This window comes from Microtus ochrogaster, linkage group LG2 (genome assembly GCF_000317375.1).
Source record: "Microtus ochrogaster isolate Prairie Vole_2 linkage group LG2, MicOch1.0, whole genome shotgun sequence".
NCBI classification, from domain to species: Eukaryota; Metazoa; Chordata; class Mammalia; order Rodentia; family Cricetidae; genus Microtus; species Microtus ochrogaster.
Genome location: NC_022028.1, coordinates 10176685 through 10194820, shown reverse-complemented (window position 1 = coordinate 10194820; position 18136 = coordinate 10176685). Strand labels below are relative to the sequence as shown.

Here is an 18136-nt window from a genome sequence, read left to right as displayed (position 1 = left end):
GCTCCTATCATCTTCTTTATCTGTTCTTAGAGGAAACTCTGTGTATTCTGGGAGGTGCTAGAGACAAAGTTTCATTTGAACCAAACTGACGACAGTGATTGTCCTCTGAAATTCTTGGAAACTTAGTTTGTATAATTTTTTCAGATGAAGATTGTTCTAGAATGACTAGCACCATGCCTCTGAGAACATGAGTTCTTAGAGTAAGTAATTTCTACCAAATCGTGTTTTCCTGTCTTCTAAAACTCAAGGATGCAGGGATTGAGGTCACTTTAGGTCTTTAATACTCTCGTTTAAACTCTTCTAGCAGATTGTCAGAATTAAAACAATAAGTGGGCAACAAGCAACATCACTGATTCTGTATCTATGAAGTGAAGCATTAAGCCATTGTCTAGGGTTCTCTTTGGGTAGACCTCCTGTATCTGGGCTCACTGTTTTTGCTCTGTAGTAGCAGTTGAGTGGTTAGTTTCTTAGATTGGTCCCCACTGACTTCATGATAAGTGCCGCCAAGAGCTGTTGGCCACCATCTTACCCAGGATATTCATAATCAAAAGCATCCATTTCTGGCCCAGCATGATTGGTTTCTTGGAATATTTTTGAAATCTTGTTGTTTTGAGCATGTTATTTTAGCAAACCAAGGAGTTTAAACTTTTGTATCGTATTTCCTTCCTGCAAATATAACAGTGCTGTTTTCTTTTACTGAAAGGAAACCTGAGGAGAAAATACTTCTGGCTTCCCTCAAATTCTCACACATACCCAACCCCAGTTAATGTAGTGATTTCCTCTTCCCTTTGGGTAACTTGATGATGTGGCTCAGCCTTGGTTAAAATAAAGTTCAGGCTAAGCTGACAATGTACGAAGATGACATATAAGACAAGTCCATATTTAATGATAGACTAGATAAATCAGTGTTAATGTCTTCCACAGACAGATAGATAGTTCATTGTGCTGTGTAGTTGTATTTCGGACAGCAATGCATCCTTCTAGGTCTTCTTAAATATCAAAAATACTGTCTTTTACATATGTTTGTATGCGTGTATACATATAAAATCAAAATTGTGAAAACACCCCTTCGTTTCAAAACATAAACAAGGTTTGTGTGAATAACTTCAGCAACAAATGGTGAGTTTATTTTAAGAGTAAATTTCATAAATATATATACCTCTAAAAATAAAAGTAGTAAAAGTTCTAAAATGTTTCTTTCCTTCACTAAATATGACAGTTGTGTTCAAGTGGAACAGCTTGTAGCTGTTGGTGATCTCATACCTAAAGAACCATAGAGATTTTGAAAAAGGTATGTGTGTATATATATACACACATACTTTACTGCTGTTTCTGTACACAGATTATCCAGGAAGAGACCTTTTCAGAAGAGAAGCTGTGCACAGATGCATGTCTTCTACCAACCTAGATTTGCTGGAGCTTGGGATGTCATCTACCTAGGACAGAGTTCTCTTAGACTGGTTTATTATTAGTTACTTCATTATAAGGTGGCTCTATTGCCCAAATACAAGTGCACACTCTAGGCATGTTCTCATTATACATCATCATTCATCCACATCCAGAGTACTAAAATACAAGTCACTATTGTTTTTATTACGTTTTAAGGGGTTCATCTTATTTACCAGCCCTACAAAACCTTCAAATAACTTAGAATCATCAAAGCTATAATAATGGTCTTGCTTTTTTCTCCTATAGGAAGAACTATAAGCAGAATAAAATCATCAAGAGAAGCTGTCTTGGTAAAGCTAAGCATAGAACAACAGGGCTAGAGTCAAGTCCTGCAGATCTGGAGGCCATTGCAAACAATTTTTATGGGAACACCAATAATTCACATTTATTCTTGTATTATCCATGATGTTCTCATGGTACACTCACGTAATTGAGTAATTCCAAGAGGGAACTCAAGTTCAAAATGCTGAAAACGTTTGCTATGTGGCCTAGTGTTTTCTCTTGTGTGTCCTTGTCCTGTAGACAGGCGGCTATGGAGATGTGCCTGGTGAGGCAGTTATCCCTAGAGTTGAAGTAGAAAGGATCTTACCGTTTAATGTGAGTGGGAAAGAACAAACAAGTATAAAGTAAACAGAAAAGAAAGTCAGGAGACAGAAGAGGATAGAGCTGACCTAGAGTAGAAAGAAAATTAGAAAGACAATGCCTTAGGATGAAAGAGAGAGAAAGGGGGGGGGGGGTTGGGGCAGAACCTGAGGCTCAGAGACTCAATAGTGTCCTTACCAAGCTTTCTCATTGGCTGACAGTCAGGTACCCCACAGGCGTGTTTACAAGCACCCCTCTCCATCTATAGGAAGCAAGCAGTTCCTTCTTTGTGGAGAGAAAGGAATGCAAATTTATGTGTCCATAGTGCCAAATTTATTTTCTTATTTCTGAGTTCCCAATGGGAGTCCTTCTCTCTGCCATTAGATATTAGTATTGATAGTAATCATTAAAAAAGAAAAACAATAGGAATGAAATGACATTCCATGTAGTAGACGAGGGTGCTGCAGTAGAGAACTTCAAAGGAATATTGACCACAACTATGTCACGCTTTATGTAATTAGTTGCCATTGAAACTATTTCATTTATTCACTTCATCAATAGGGAAGATCTACTAAGTACATAAAACCTGTGAATGTTCATATGACAAAGCCTACACACAGGGAATGGAAATGACCTCATAAGGAGATTGAGACACATACAACTACCTCACAGAGAAAACTGCAGCAATTGCGTTAAATGGATGTTAATAACAGACATGATGATGCGAGCCCAATGGCATGGCAGCCACCAGGGACACTATGCTGGAGAGGCTGATTTTTTTTTTTTTTTACATTGTAAAAGTTGTAGTGCTATTTATGAGAGAAAAATGTTACTTCTCATCAATGTAGGTGGGAGAGCGTCATGGTGTTTCATGCAGATGGCAAATGAGACCTTCTTAGAATACGCACACCAATGTTCATGGAACAAAGCTCATAAGGAAAAAAACACGTGAAGAATGGACAGTGTCATACAGCAAATGCCATGTGGAGGTAGAGTTGGATAAACTAGAACTACTTAATCAATACTGACACCTCAGAAACTTAATGTTGAATCTAAACTATATGCGTGCAGGCAGGCATGCATGCCCAACACATGATTGTAACCTCAGTTCTCAGGGGGCTGGGTTGAGAAGCTTTAGGGTATAGTGCCAGTCTTGACTTTATAACAACAAACCTTACCTAAACAAAAAGAGAGGTGACGTATGGGATGAACTTTTACAGTATGAAGAAACTATACAGTATTCAAAACCAATGAAACCGATATTCATGGATTACCTAGAATGTGTGTATTTGGAAAACATTTTTTAGTATTTAGCATTGATAATTGGTATCTGCAAGTATAGCTTTAGGGTGATAGAATTGGGAAAGCATATGTATTGGTTTCAACTTAATCGAATGTAATAATTCTTCGGGAATAAAATTGAATCTGAGTAAACACAACAAAATGAGTCTTTATGTGTGGGGGGGCACATGTGGACATTTATTTTATTTTTTCACACCCTTTATGTTTCAAATACTTCTGAAGAGGGGAAAAACAAGGACAAAGTATGCTTATTTGTATGGAGACAATCCCTCAAAGGGAGGCATTTTCCTGAACTAATCCTCCAAACTGAAGATATTAAGTCTCAGTTTTATTTCTGAGACTCCCGTGTTTTTAGTGTGTGCTGGATCACATTAGTCACCTGAGAAAATGAGTTTTTTAAAATATGTTCAAGACATGACTTTCTTTGAGTAAAATGAGTTTTTAATAAAATTAAGGCATGACTTCCTTTGGCCAGACTAATGAATGGTGGTTGGAGAGGTCTGTGTTTTGGAATTGACCTTGTTCTGTTCACAGATGGGCAGCAGAAGAACAGCGCTGGAAATGAGTGGCATATTGGTCATGAATACTTAGTGTGGATTAAGGGTTAAGTTCCCAAATGTTTTTGGCTTTTAGCTGTTTGCACAATGTGATGCAAAGTAAAACAAAATCAAACCATACCCTTAAAAACACATGCACACATGTGAACATATGCATGATTGTATACATTTCCAACAGTTCCTATATCCATGAGATCCAAAATCATGAATAAACATATTGTCTTGTCTACCTGTGAGTAGAGATCCTTGAGGGTTGAATGGCCCTTTAGCGGGGTCACCTAAGACCATTGGGAAACACAGATTTTTACATAACGGTTCATAAAAGTAGCAAAGTTACAGTTATGGAGTAGCAGCAAAAATATTTTTATGCTTGGCGGGTGTTCACCACAACACAAGGAACCGTATTAAAACATCAGAGCCTTAGGAAGGTTGAAAACCACTGCCTTAGAGGAGAGTGTTTAAATCCCCAGGGGAGACAGCTACTGGAGTAGTACCTGTGAATATATTCAGCCATGGTTGCTGCTGTCTCCCAGTGAAGAATTTGTGTGATTCAAGGAGTCTATACATTTGTTGATATTGTTTATGAAAGTCAATCTTGGAGCACCAGTGACCAAAATATACAGTCCACTCTTGATTATTTTTTTTCAATGTTTCTTTCATGCTTAGGGGATGAAACTTTGGGCACAGAAAACCCATCTACCTGTTACTTATGTGTAATAATTTAGGGTGGTGTGAATCACCTGAAGCATTTTATGTGAAAAAAAAGAAATCCAGTCAGATGGCAAGTAAGTTCTTGGCATTGAACCCTGACCACCAGCACAGACTATGACTAAGGAATGACACTTTCGTATGAAGTCACGAACACCGTGAACCTCACACTTCTTACTCACAAAGAGACGAGTGGACATGAAACCCACGAGGTTACTTCACTGAGTGAGTAAATACTGCATTGACTGGCAACCATGGGGAGATAATACAACCCTATTGCCAATGCTGTGATGTTTCTCCTGTCTACACCTATATTTATCTACACACACACACACACACACACTTGAGGTTTAAGGGCTCAAAACCTTTTTAAATACTAAACCATTTTCAGTTGTCTCTCACAAACATATGAACAAATACAGATTTTTGGTCTAATCAGACAATTGAAATCCATTTATGTGAGACAGAAGCTAAAAGTTTTTTTTTTTATTTCTTTCTATCATCTAATCTGTATTATATCATTCAACCTGTAATTGACAATCTAATAATTTACCTTAACCATGTTTTGTTCCTCTGGCCAACTAGCTTAAGTATAAAAAAAAATGGTAACTCACAGATGGCTAGGTTAAAACAATTTAAGTAGGTGTGATACCAACACAGATTTTAAAACCCTTCCAACTCAAGTGTAGTGCAAAATAAAATAAAAGTGCTGCAAATACCTTAAAATGTGGTTTTCAAGCTGACTTTCAGATCAGGCCCAGATTTATATAGCTGTATAAAAAGCAGGAAAAGGAAGGTAGAAATTCCAGAATATTTTCAAACCGGTTTAAGCATCTTAAAACTTTATTGTTTTCTCTGCTAGGAGACTAAATGAATGCAGTTACCTCTGGGGAAAAATTCATTTTAAAGAGAAAATACTTCAAATTCTTATCTTTGTAGAAGAAAAGGCAAAAGGAGCACCATCTTAGAAGTTGGGGGAGCAGGTCTCTTGTTCTCTAAGACAGTGCAGAGTGTTTATGTCTTTTTGCCCCTCGGTATGTACTAGAAATTAGTTCCAGAAACCCCATAGATAACTAAATATTAAAATATTATTGTCATATTCCATAGTGTTTGTATTTAACCTACACATTCCTTGAATATACCTTAAATTACCATCAAATTACTTATAATATCAATACAATGTCAATATTGTATAAATAATTGTTCTGCTCCATTATTTAAAGGCTAATGTCTATGAAAAGATTACATATTTAGCACAGACACAATTTCTTTTCACACATTTCAATACTTGAATCCATCACCCATGCGGAAACCACATATGGAGGCTAGGTTATATCTCATTTCTTTTTAAAAACCCATCATACAGATACACAGTGGGAGTCAGTGATATGAAGATGAAGCCATTAGTTTATGTCTTCAAGTAGTTTCAGTCATGAGGGAGAAACCTTGGCATGCACACAGTCTGGCATGGCCTTCGAGGTGCCACGAAAAGGCAGTGTGCAGGAGCTAATCCCACAGGGACATGGTGAAAGACAACAGGCAGCCGAATTGAGTGCATATATGAAGGGAGAAAGAACTGAAACAGAGACCAAAGGCAAATGAGAAAACTTATCAAACGTATTGGCGAGGTGGGGGAAGTAAGGCGATTTCAGCTTTCTTAGTCTTCTTTTCATGCCTGTTCATCTATGTAATGTAGCTGCCACTTAAGGCAGTTACCCCACTAGCTTTTAATCTCTACTATAAAATCTTCAAGAGAGAAAATACTCCGTTCATCCCCTTTCTCTAGCACCTAGCACAAGACCAAACGGCGGCTGGGTACAAAATAAATGCTGTTTCAATTGAACAGGGTGAACAGAAGAACGGATGGATGTATGGATGTAAAGATCAATGGAGAGATACTTCGACAGACAGCACAGAGCGATGGAGAGATCTTCTGTATTTAGAAAGTCATACACTCGGGCTATGGCTGCATCAGTGGAAAAACCAACATAGGAAGAAAAATGCAATGCACAGGGTGTGGTAGAATGTAAAAATATTTTTACTAGCAATACACTTGGACTGTATTATAAATTGGAAATTATTTCCACCTATGTCTGGCCCTTCCAAAACTTCACATTCATGAACACACTAATACACTTATTAAATTCTTGGACTAAGTCTTGTTTGCTTTAGAAGTCTATTCTTTCATTAAGGTGACAGTTTTTTAGCTAGCAATGAAGTCTTCCAGTTAAAATACTAATGTTGCAATGTGTACCTCAATTACTTGAAAATAAACTGCCTATTCCACTGGGAAAAAATCTAAATTCGGTTAACCCCTTTAAAGTGGTGTTACATATCAAAGAGTACACCTTCAAACTACCAATGGAGGAAAAATAAAATCGTCCTGGAGACGCAAGCAGACAGCTGGAATTTTGGGGAAATGTCTGTGGCATTTGAGTTTATTTTTAAGGGAAAGTAAAAATTTTCCATTAAATTTTATAATGCAATAACATTTAAAAAAAACTTACACTCAATAAGCACATTTATAATGTTGATGTAAAACTCAAATGATATTTTATTCATGAATTACAGATTTCTTCTTTGCTGGAGCAAGCAACAGTTTATAAGTTGTTTCCATCCCCTTCAGCACCTCCTCCTTTTGCCTCAGTGTCCACACTCACACTCATACCCGCTTTTACGTTTTTATGAGGTCCTCATGTGTAAGCCATCATATAAGGTGTATGAATTAAGAAATACATCAAACAACCTCCGGTAAATTAAAAAGAACCAAACGTTGTATAATGCCTAGGTAACTTTGAAAGCCTTTGAGACAGAAGCGGTGTGGGGGCGCTCTGTAGCTTCCTGTCTTTCTCAGTTAGATGGTTCTGACGGTGAAGACGTTTTAATTGCGTGCTTCCTTAGAAGAGTGGGATATTAATTCCTCTGAATCATTCTCTCCAGCTTTGAGTCCCACTCTCATCTTCGTGAAATTCTTACCCCTTGCCTCCCTCTAGTCGCTCCCCCCCCCCCCGTCTTGCCTTTCTCAGAAAGTCAATTATTGCTCAGTGATAATCTCCTGGATTAGGGGAAGCTTAAATTAGACACTGGTCTCCCTTTGTGCTATTCCTATGTTTTTGAACTTGAGTTTCCCAGCATCTTTCAGACTTATCAATATACTATCTCAGTCCAGCTTTTCTTCCGGACTGGCCACTGCCACGGACTGTGAAGGTGGCAGCCACTTTTACTGATAGCAAATGAGTTTTGTTCCTGTTTGGAACACAGATGTGGTGGTGTCGTGGAGGAGTGAACAGTCAATCCCCAAAACAAATTCAGTTTCGCCTCGTGAGTTAGTGGAGTGTAATTCTGAACAAGGGGACTGGTGAGATGACCCAGCTGATAAAGTTGCTTGTTGCCCGGCCTGGTGCCTTAAATTCTAGCACCCCTGAAATAAAATATTCTTAAGGAGGAAAACTTCAGGTGTTCGTGTCCTCACAACATCCAGATATGGTCTCGATCTCAGCTGTTGTTTTTATTCCCAATCACAGGTATTCCCCAGAATAACAGGAACACCTGTTTGCTGTACATTGTCTATGCCACTGCAGAGGCTCTAACTTCCTGTACAAAGAGAGCAGCGCCCCTTGGGTATTAATTTCTGTGTTTCAGCTGCCACCTTTTCTGAATCTTCCATGTCTTAGCCTGTGTGTGCTGTTTCATAACCAACCTGCAGGCTGTCAGGATCAGTGAGCCGAGCCATTTCCTGCTAGTCTTAGAAACAACGGATGATGCTCTCCCCCAAATTCCACTTTATTATTATGAAATCTTTTACCTGAAAGGGTCCTTTTTTGGGGGAGCAGACTTTTCTTCACTGTCTATAATTTTCACCACTTGCAATTTTACCTTTATTTCTAAACATGAAATTCTGGTGTATGTAGTGAATTTTCTCTCATTACTACTCAGAGAGGGAGAGAATGATGTATGAAAGCAGAAACAAAACAATGCTCTTTTCTATTGTTTTAAACATTTTGGTGACATTTGGTAACTGAACTATTTTATAGTTGTAACAATTAATTTAGTAAAAATAATTATTTATAATTATTTTACTGGGGTCAGTCCCTGAATATATGCTTGCTAATATAGCATTTTATTTTGAAAGTGAAAATATATAAAAATAACATTCATATTGCTTAATGTATACACAAAACATTATATTCTTCCATTAGATATTCTGATTTATCAAAGCGGTTTCATTTTAATTCTTCTCCGAAGCATCTATTTCTAGAGATTTTTTTAAAAGATTTATTCATTTATTATATATACAGTGTTCTGCTTGCATACCAGAAGTGGCCACAAGATCTCATTATAGATGGTTGTGAACCTCCATGTTTCTAGAGATTTTTTTACAGAAATTGTTCTAAAAAAATCAAAGTATAGATACCATGTACTTAATTCTATTATAAAAACATAAACACACATCAGATAATTTCACATGCAGTCAAAAATATTCAGAAGACTCATTTCACTTACAAAGTGAAAGTCTTCATGACAAAACACTTTGAACCTTAATATAAATCATTCATATAGAATTTAGTGCCATCTCTGGTATGTGACAAACATTTAGTGAATACTTCTAATTGTGAGCATGTTCATGTGCACAGTTCTGGATAAGGGTCTCATGACTTATGTTTAAATACTTAAATATATGTGTGTGCTGACTGAATTTACATGTACACAGGAGTCCACATAGGACTCCAGTTGTGAGCCACCATGTGGGAGCTGACAATAGAACCTGATTCCTCTGTAAGAGAAGCAAGTTCTTCTAACCTCATAGCCATTTCTTCAGTCTCAAGAGCAATTAATATATGAACAGGTGTAAACAGAAAGGGAATAACTGGTGATGAGTTGATGGTATTTAAGATCATGCAATGTAAGAATCGAAATGAAAAGAAGTTGGGGTTCAAGGAATAGTGAGAGTTTGGGGGTCCGGGATGGCAGTACTAACTTGTGTTTGGGTTATCCTGAATTTGAAGTGACAGAAAGTCATTGCAGTGGAGTTGTGCCACCGTTGTCTCATGGATGAAAATAGAACTTGGATGCTGCTCACTTTTCAAAAGATTTTCACTGTGGGCCGACTGTGTTCCAGATACACAAGTAAGAAACACAGGACAGGTGTAAGTAAATTCTCAAGCCTGCTTCCTGAGGGAAATTTAAGCTTAAGAAAACAAGAAAGTAAAGAAGTCTCCAAGGAAGCAACAAAGGAGGCTTAAAGAATACCAAGCCCATGCTGCATTAGGCAAAGTGAAAATGCCAAATAGCTGTAGCTCTTGAGGAAAACTGCTTCCATAAGAACGGAATGTGTGATTTAGAGATTAGAATCTTTCAGATAGCAGAGGTCACAGCAGATTATTTTTGCTTGTATTTATCTCTCACTGCTCTGCATCAAAAATCATTCCATAGGCCTACTTCCTAGTATGTTATTTTTCATAAAAGGGATAGCAGTAGTGAATTAATGACTCATGTAAATATAATTTTCCTAAATACTCATTAGACATGCCTGAGTATAAAAAATTCTTAGTTCTTCACTTTTTAAAAAATGTCTAGCCAATCAGGTACATTTTTGAGAAGTAATGCTGACTTCCTTTTGGCTCTTTTTGTTATATTTAGTAGATAGAATCTGTTTTAATTTTAAGGAAAATAAAACTTGGTTCCTTCTGTGGTGACTCTCTGTGAACAAAGGGGAGAAGATGGGTAAAATGCCTACACAGAGACTGTGATATGCTTTCTAGTCTTACAACTCAAACTTCAGCCTCTCACAGAGACCTCAGATACCACAAGATTTAGTTCAAATACACAATTAGTTCTTGACTGTTCTGTTTTCACTTTGTCACCTGTTGTGTTCTGCAAACCAAGCTTGCCATCTTCAAATGCAAAGACACAATTGTGTAAACAGCAGCAATGGCCCGTTGTCATTATGAGATTACTCTAAAGGTCTGTGAGGATCCCTCAAAGAAAGAGCGATGCATTTGATTGAGAGGACAAGGCATTACTCCTGGAGAAAGTAGGATAGGGGAGGAATGAGGACTGGTTATAAGGAATTGAGTGTTACCATTTTGCCAAGCAGCAGGGGGAGTGATCTAGAAAGTTATAAGATTAGTTATGGTGTTAGTAAGAAATTAATTATGCTCTTAACTGGAGAAAATGTCGGCAGATTAGGACAAGTAGTAAAGAGCAAATGCAAGCCCTGCTGAAAAAAAATTCTGATTGTTTCAGAAAAAAATACAGAACCATGAATAGGTGTGGGTAGTAGGGGAACAGTAATTTAGAATACTGAGATGCACCCGTGCATGGTGTCTTCTAGAATGGAGACAAATTGGAATTGTAGAAACTGGCTGGGGATCTATTCTTTCAGCCAACAGTTAACAAATGAATCAAGATACAATGACAAGGAAAAAAATCTGTTTCCACATCTTCCAGAAATGCAGATGTCTGGAAATGTCCCACATACCCCAAATTCACATCTGTGTTTTATGTCTCCATGTTTTCCTCATTGATAATGAGCAGAAGAGCTATAGTGTGATTTGCAATGAGAGCCTCAGAGGTAGGGATCTACTTTGGTTGTGTGTTCATGTGTGTTCATCTTTGTCAGGCAACCAGAATGGATGAAGCCATGCCTTTCATCTTGGAGAAGGACACAACCAAATTTCGTTGGTGGTAGAGGATCCCAACAGTATGATGCTATGAACTGGCTACTGTAAGAATTTCATAGGCTTCGTAATTGCTCTGAGAAGGTGCCTCTGTCCTCATTTGTTACACCTTGCACAATGCGTTGTCAACCTCTGGGCTCAGTCCCAAGTGTGTCACTCCGTGGTGTCCTGTTAGGAGCCACAGGTATGCTTGCGAGCATCCCATGAGTACGACTTTCCTACTCATTAATCAGAAAGGCTCTCTGAACAGAAAATGTTGCACTTACTTTCTGTGTTCTATTAATCTATGACCTTGTGTTAATATCTAATGCCCTTAATTATAATGAGCTAAATAATCATGAAGTAAAATTGTCCGTTGATCATTCCCTGCCTTACTTTTCCTTCCTTTGGTCTAATAACAACTAGGTTTAGAATTCTAGGTGTATGGATCTGGTAATTATCCATAGATCCAGTTTTCTTAGATGATGTTTCAGGAAGATTTCTCCAGCACACAAATGCATATGTAGACCTCACATCGCTGACTTTTATAGAGTTTGGTCTGAACCTCATCATTTCTACTCACCAAGGTCCTCAGGATGAGCTGACTGTGCTACTAAGTTTGCTTATGGTTGTTAATGTTTAACAGAAACCCAAGCTTTCACCGTTCTTACTTAATGTCTTCTAAAATCAGCCTCCCGATTAGCTCACTTAGTTAATAAATGAAGCTGTGGCTTTTGTTTTGTTTGGTTTTGCAGTGAAATAGACAAGCAATATAATGTTTTCCCAGACTAAACGTGTTATTTTTAGTACTTCTGAAGATTTTGGGTTTTTTTTTTTTTCCCCTCATGGACTGTTCAGGCCTAAGGGAAGGAACAAGGTCTGCTTGACTTCCGTGGTTCCAGTGGTTCCTGGTACACACTAAGGAAATTTACCAGAATTTCAAGATTTTCCAGGACTATAAAAAGTCTTCTTCACGTTAAAGCCTTGCACAGCAATTCATAGCTTAATTCACACCCTACCATTCCAGCTTTCTATAGCCACTTCTGTCTATTTCTTACAGTGTTACCATTTCAATGCATCTTCTAAAGCAGTATTAGTGTGTTTACGCCCCCAAATCTATCCCCTTTCAGCTACTCTCACAATTTCACTTTCTCTCTTGGGGATGTCCTTAGAATTTAATAGGAGTCAGTCACATTAAAGTATAAGTGGTCACCAAATTCTCCCTAGTGTTTGCACGTTAATTCATTACTTATATTCAAATGAATTCCAGCTATGATTTCTATACTCTGGGCATCGGCAGACTTCTTGGAAGTCTCCAGATCCTTTTCATTTGTGCTCAGAAATGATGAGGTTACAAGTAGCATTTCCAAAAGGCTGTTTGAAAAGAACAAACACCCATGGAAGACCCTTTGGAAATAATGTTTGTATTAAAGTTAAGATCCATTTATTTTTGTCAATTTAAATGGTAAGTTCTGCAGTTGAAGGCAGGTCTATGTTAAAAATAAAAATATGTGGACAGGATTGAGGGCTGAAGATGGGGAGAAAAGTCCATAAATGAGTGGATGCCCTCGTATTTACCTCCCTCTTCTAGCATGCTTTGTGTAGTCCATGCTCTCTGTCATGAGAGTTTTTTAGATTCTTTCAATTGGAGTATGACCTCCTTTCATCTAAAGTCCATCCCTGCAATCCTCAGACCCAGTGATTGCTGGATTTCTGACCTCCGCAGTGCCTTGGGAGGTGTATGCTAGAACATGTGTACATTTCTCCCTTTACAGGTTTGTCTCTTAGCTTGTTTTCTCCAGGCTCAGATTTTGTCTTTTTAATCATTATTTTTTCCTTTATTTTTTATGTGTATGCGTGTTTTGCCTGCAGGAGTCTTTATAGTACATGCATTAATACCTGACTAGGTCAGGAGAGGTAACTGGATATCCTGGACCTTGAGTGACAGGCAGTTGTGAACTGCCAGGCCAGTGCTGGGAATTGAAACCTGAATCCTTTAAAAGATCACTAGTGTTCTTGACCTCTGAGCCATCTCTCCAGACCCTCTGTTTTCCTTCTTATTCCCAGTGTCAAGGGATGGACTGACTGAATAAAGAAAGACTGTTAGGAGAGCTAGCTACATGGTGATTTGAAAAGTTAAAGGAGTTGCTTGTGTGTGTGTGCGTATGTGTGTGTGTGTGTTTGACTCATACAACTAAGCAACGAATAGTGTGTCCTGGATCAACAGTTGAGATCTGTGAACTAAACTGCTCTACTTCCTGAGTGGTGGCCACTTCCTCTATCAGAGATGTATATCACATTTAATAAACAGTTCTTAAAACATGAGTATTTATAGTAGCCTGTGGCTTCAATGACTGAAATATATACACTTCTGAGTATGTTATACCCTCAGCACTTAGATAGTTTAAGGGTTTAAGAAACACCATTTGGAGGATAGTTAGTTAACTTTAAGGTTAACTGTGCATTTTAAGTAGTTTCCTTTAAAATTGCTGTCTCATACTGGAGCTGCATCTATACAATATAGTTCAATCAATAGCAATTCTCTCAGTCAGAACTTTCCTCCTGTTCATCCAACTGCTGTTTTGAAATCTCCAAGAGATTTCTTGTTTTGAGACAGGTTCTCACTGTGTAGCCCGATCATTTTGGAACTCACTATTGCAAACCAAGCTGGGCTTGCACTTATTCACAGAAGTCTTCCTTTGTCGCCTGCCTTTGCCTACCACTGCTGGTGTCGAGAAAGTGTGCTCCACCACACCCAGCCTCCAAGGATTTTCGATTATTCTCTTTTTGAATGTGTACAAACCTAAATTCCTGCTGTCCTCATTTCAGATCTAACTACATAATGGAACCCATCTTAAATATCTTGCCAATCCAAACTTCTTCCTTTCTCGTACTCACAAATGTAAAAATCTTGAGGGAATAAATTGCTCTCATCTTAGTTTATCTCTGCTAATATAACAAAATACCACAGGCTGAATAATTTATAAACACAAAAATATTTCCCTCATGTTCTGAAAGTTAGGGAATCCAAAATCAAGGTTCCAACAGCTCTGCGTTCCTGTGACGGCTTCTGTCTGCATCTAGGGTGGTGTTCTGGTGTGGACAGACACTGCTCACAGTGTGGAGGAAACAGGGAGTCACAAAAGGACTAGGGTGCTCTCTTTTTAGCTTCTTCTTTGAGGACATTAGTAGCATCTTTTTCTTTTTGCTACTGAAAATTGCATCCAGGACTTTGGACATACTAATCAAATATTGTATTGGTGGGCTGAATTTCCAGCACTAACTCCATTTTTTAGCCGTTCTTCACTAACGAGTAATTAGTCTCTTCGTATTGTCATATTGATAGTTATCAGCATAAGAATTGTAGAGAAAAAATTAAGACATCCTCTGTAAGCAAGTCTGATTTTGAATGATCGTGCCTCTCTCCTACAGCACACATTTCTCATCACGTCTTTGTGAGCTCCCTCTTTGTCCTGCTCCTTGTACTCCCGTCTTTGTTTCTTCAACAGGACCTATATAGTTTTCTCTTTGTGTTCTTCCTTTCTGTGTGTTCTAATCTGAATACCGAAATTCACAGAAAGCCCGGATCTTGGGTCAGGTCAAGTGTTTCCTGTGCTGTAATCCTTCCTGAAGCATCACGGAAGCATTGTGAGCCTTACAATAATAGCTTAGGCTAATGGACATAGATCACTTACTTTGTATCAGAGCTTTTGCTAAGATTATGTAAGTCTGCCCTCATCTGTTCTCACTACAGTCTTGTTACTCTCATCCTATACGTGAGAAAAACCAAGGGAACAGCAAGATAAGGAACTTTATTGAGTTCTCTCAGATGGTGAGGTAGCACAGCTATGCTCTCCTTCCTCTTTGTAATCATTGAGCCAGTTCACATGGCACATTGCTATGAACTAAGTCTATTGGATTCCTCATTTTATTAGTGAAAAACAAAAAATGTATATGATGTGGCTCTTCGATTCTTTTTAATAATAGATATGTAATAACCACATGTAGCCATAGAGTACAGTGTGATTAGTTATACATTTTTACAAGTGTGGGATATTCAAATTAGGGTGATTGGTATTTCTTCCTTTTTAAAAATGTATTACTTCTTTGTCTTTGGAGCTTTGCAACTCCAACTCCTCTGTTCCAGGTCTTGATAAAATACATGGTAATTTGCTATAATCTGTAGTGACACACCAGATCACATTCTTCCTATCCAGCTATATTTGGGTATCTGATGCCGAATCTCCTTCTACCTCTGTGCACTCAACTTCCTGGCAGCTAGTGATGAATATCCTATTCTCTCCTCCCTCTCCTTCCCTCTGTCTCCTTCCCCTCCCCCCCTGTGTGTGTGTGTGTGTGTTTACATGTGTGAAGAGAATGGTAGTGTTGGGGATTGAACACATTACCTAGGTGAGTTATCTACTCTAACCAACATCCAACTCTTTATTTGCTACTTTTGTGGAAATCAACATTTAGTTTTCACTAATGAGTTGCAGTGGAGTATTTGTCTCTATTTCATTAGCTTATTACATAACAGAATAATGTATTGGTCCTCCATTTTCATCAATGACGTTGCAAATGACATTTTTTTTTTTGAGACAGGGTTTCTTTGTTGCCTTTGGAGCCTGTCCTGGAACTAGCTCTTGTAGACTAAGCTGACCTCCCATTCACAGAGATCCACCTGCCTTTGCCTCCCGAGTGCTGGGATTAAAGGCTTGTGCCGCTACCACCCTGTTATTTTATTTTATTTGACTATATAATATTGCATTACAAGTATGAACCTCAGTTTCTTTACACATCATCCATTGACGAACACTTGATTATTGTAAATAATGTTTAAATTGATTTGAGAGTTTAGGTATTTTTATGGTAAAATTTAATTTGTAATGTCATTTTGAAATGTCATTTTCTATAGCTATGTACCTGGCAATGTGATAGCTGAATCATTTATTAGTTCTATGGTTTAGTTATTCTGAAGATCCTCCATACTTACTTTGCTTTGCCATGACTATCTCGATTTTCTCTCCCAACAATAGTAACAAAGAGCTCTCCTTTCTCTACATTCTTATAGACATTTGTTATTTACTGAGCTCTTGATTATATTCATTATAATTAGTGTGATTTGAATGTTCCTTGTAGTTTTAACTTGCATTTTCTTTATGACTAGTACATTTTTATAAGTTCATTGGTCAATCATTATATTTTCTTTTGAGAAAGATCTTTGAAGATCATTGTCTTAAAATCTGCCTCGTGCTTATGGATCAAGACATGAAAAAAAAGAAAAACATGATTTCTTCCAGTCACGGAGCCTTTTTCTACCTTCAAGAACTCTAACCCTCTGAAACTGTTGGGCCAACTAAACCCTTTCTTTATAAATTGTCTTGGTCATGGTGTTTTGTCACAACTATAGAAAAAGTAACTAAAGCAGATTATTTAGGTTTTTGTTGGGTTTTGGTTTTGCCCTTGTAAGTCAGTGTTTCTTATATATTCTACATGTTTTTCTATTGTCCAATGAGTAGTTTGCAAGAATTTTCTCCTGGTTTAGGGCTTGTTCTTTCCTGTTGAGTATTTCATCAGCTGTGCAGAGCCTGTTAATGTGCTTCCTATTTATGTACCTCTGTATTTTTGTCCTTGTGATCAGAGGGGGAAGTTCAAAGTTTATTGTATACCAATGTCATGAAGAGTTTTCTTCTAGTTAAGTCATTTTTTAAGGTTTTAAATTTAGTTCTTTGATCCATTTTGACTTGACTTTTTAATATAATGAAGGATCTAATTTTTTTCTGTATATGTATGTACAATTTTCCTGTCTTAGCTTACTAAAGAGACTGTCCTTTTTCTAATGTATGTTTTTGATTTTTTTTGTGTGTGTATGGAAGCCCCCTGAATTGTAGGCACATTGCTTTATTGGTATCCATTGATTTTTTTATGGTGTGTACTTAATTTTGAGTTACTTTGAGATGAAATTTCTTTGCATCTTCTTATGTAAGAAGTAATTAGCAGGCCATTACGAGTCTGACAATTCTTTTGACATTCATGGCACTAGTAGGGCCTTAGTCCTCAAGAACCGCCAGTGCTTAGGATTTAATGTTCATTTTATACATGAGTTTTTATCAAATTCAACTATCAATTCTTTATTTTGACTTCCAAATCATAATTTTTCACATGAAATCATTGTTCATTCAGTTGAGAAATACATATTAGTGATATCGATTCCAGAAAATTACATTCATAAGTTCTACTCCTCATGAAATTTAGCAAGAGTTGAAATGAATATAATTGTTAGTAAAGATTTTGCTCACATGTCAACTATTATTACAAATTATCTAATTAATGTCTATACCCAAAGTTATCATAACCCAAATATTGGCATAGAATAGATAGTGCTAATGAAAATATATAGAAGAGCTTTTTTGAGTGATATTATTTATCAACAATCATTTTAATTTTTCATCAATTTAAGGAAATGTAAATTTTACCCACTAACCAGTTCTAATGCAGTTCTTCTTTTCTAATTACTCTTGATAGTTGTGTCTGTACAACTGTTGACAAGACTGTCATTATATATAGTGAGATTTTACATGCTGCTAAAAATCAAGACACCATTTGTACAGTGAGTCCTGTTTTATTCCATGCTTTTTCAGAACCAGGCCAGCTGGCCTTGGTGAGTTCACGAAAGAACATCCCCATTGCCTCAGTGTGTGGATGCACCCCTCGCTGTCCTGAGTTCCTTGCTCATACTCTCTCTCCTTCTGCTACTGATTTTGACCTTGAGATTTCAGTCCAGTGCTCTAATGTGGGTCTCTGTCTCTGTCTCCTTTCATCGCCTGATGAAGGTTAATATTCAGGAGGATGCCTATATGTTTTTCTTTGGGTTCTCCT

General features: G+C 37.5%; 1 protein-coding gene across 3 annotated transcripts in view; it reads left to right on the top strand.

Annotated features, from left to right (window-relative positions):
* The window catches only part of Kcnq5 (potassium voltage-gated channel subfamily Q member 5), a 529997-nt gene that overhangs the window by 14473 nt on the left and 497388 nt on the right, over window positions 1-18136 (top strand). The gene's annotated exons all lie outside the window — the stretch shown is intronic.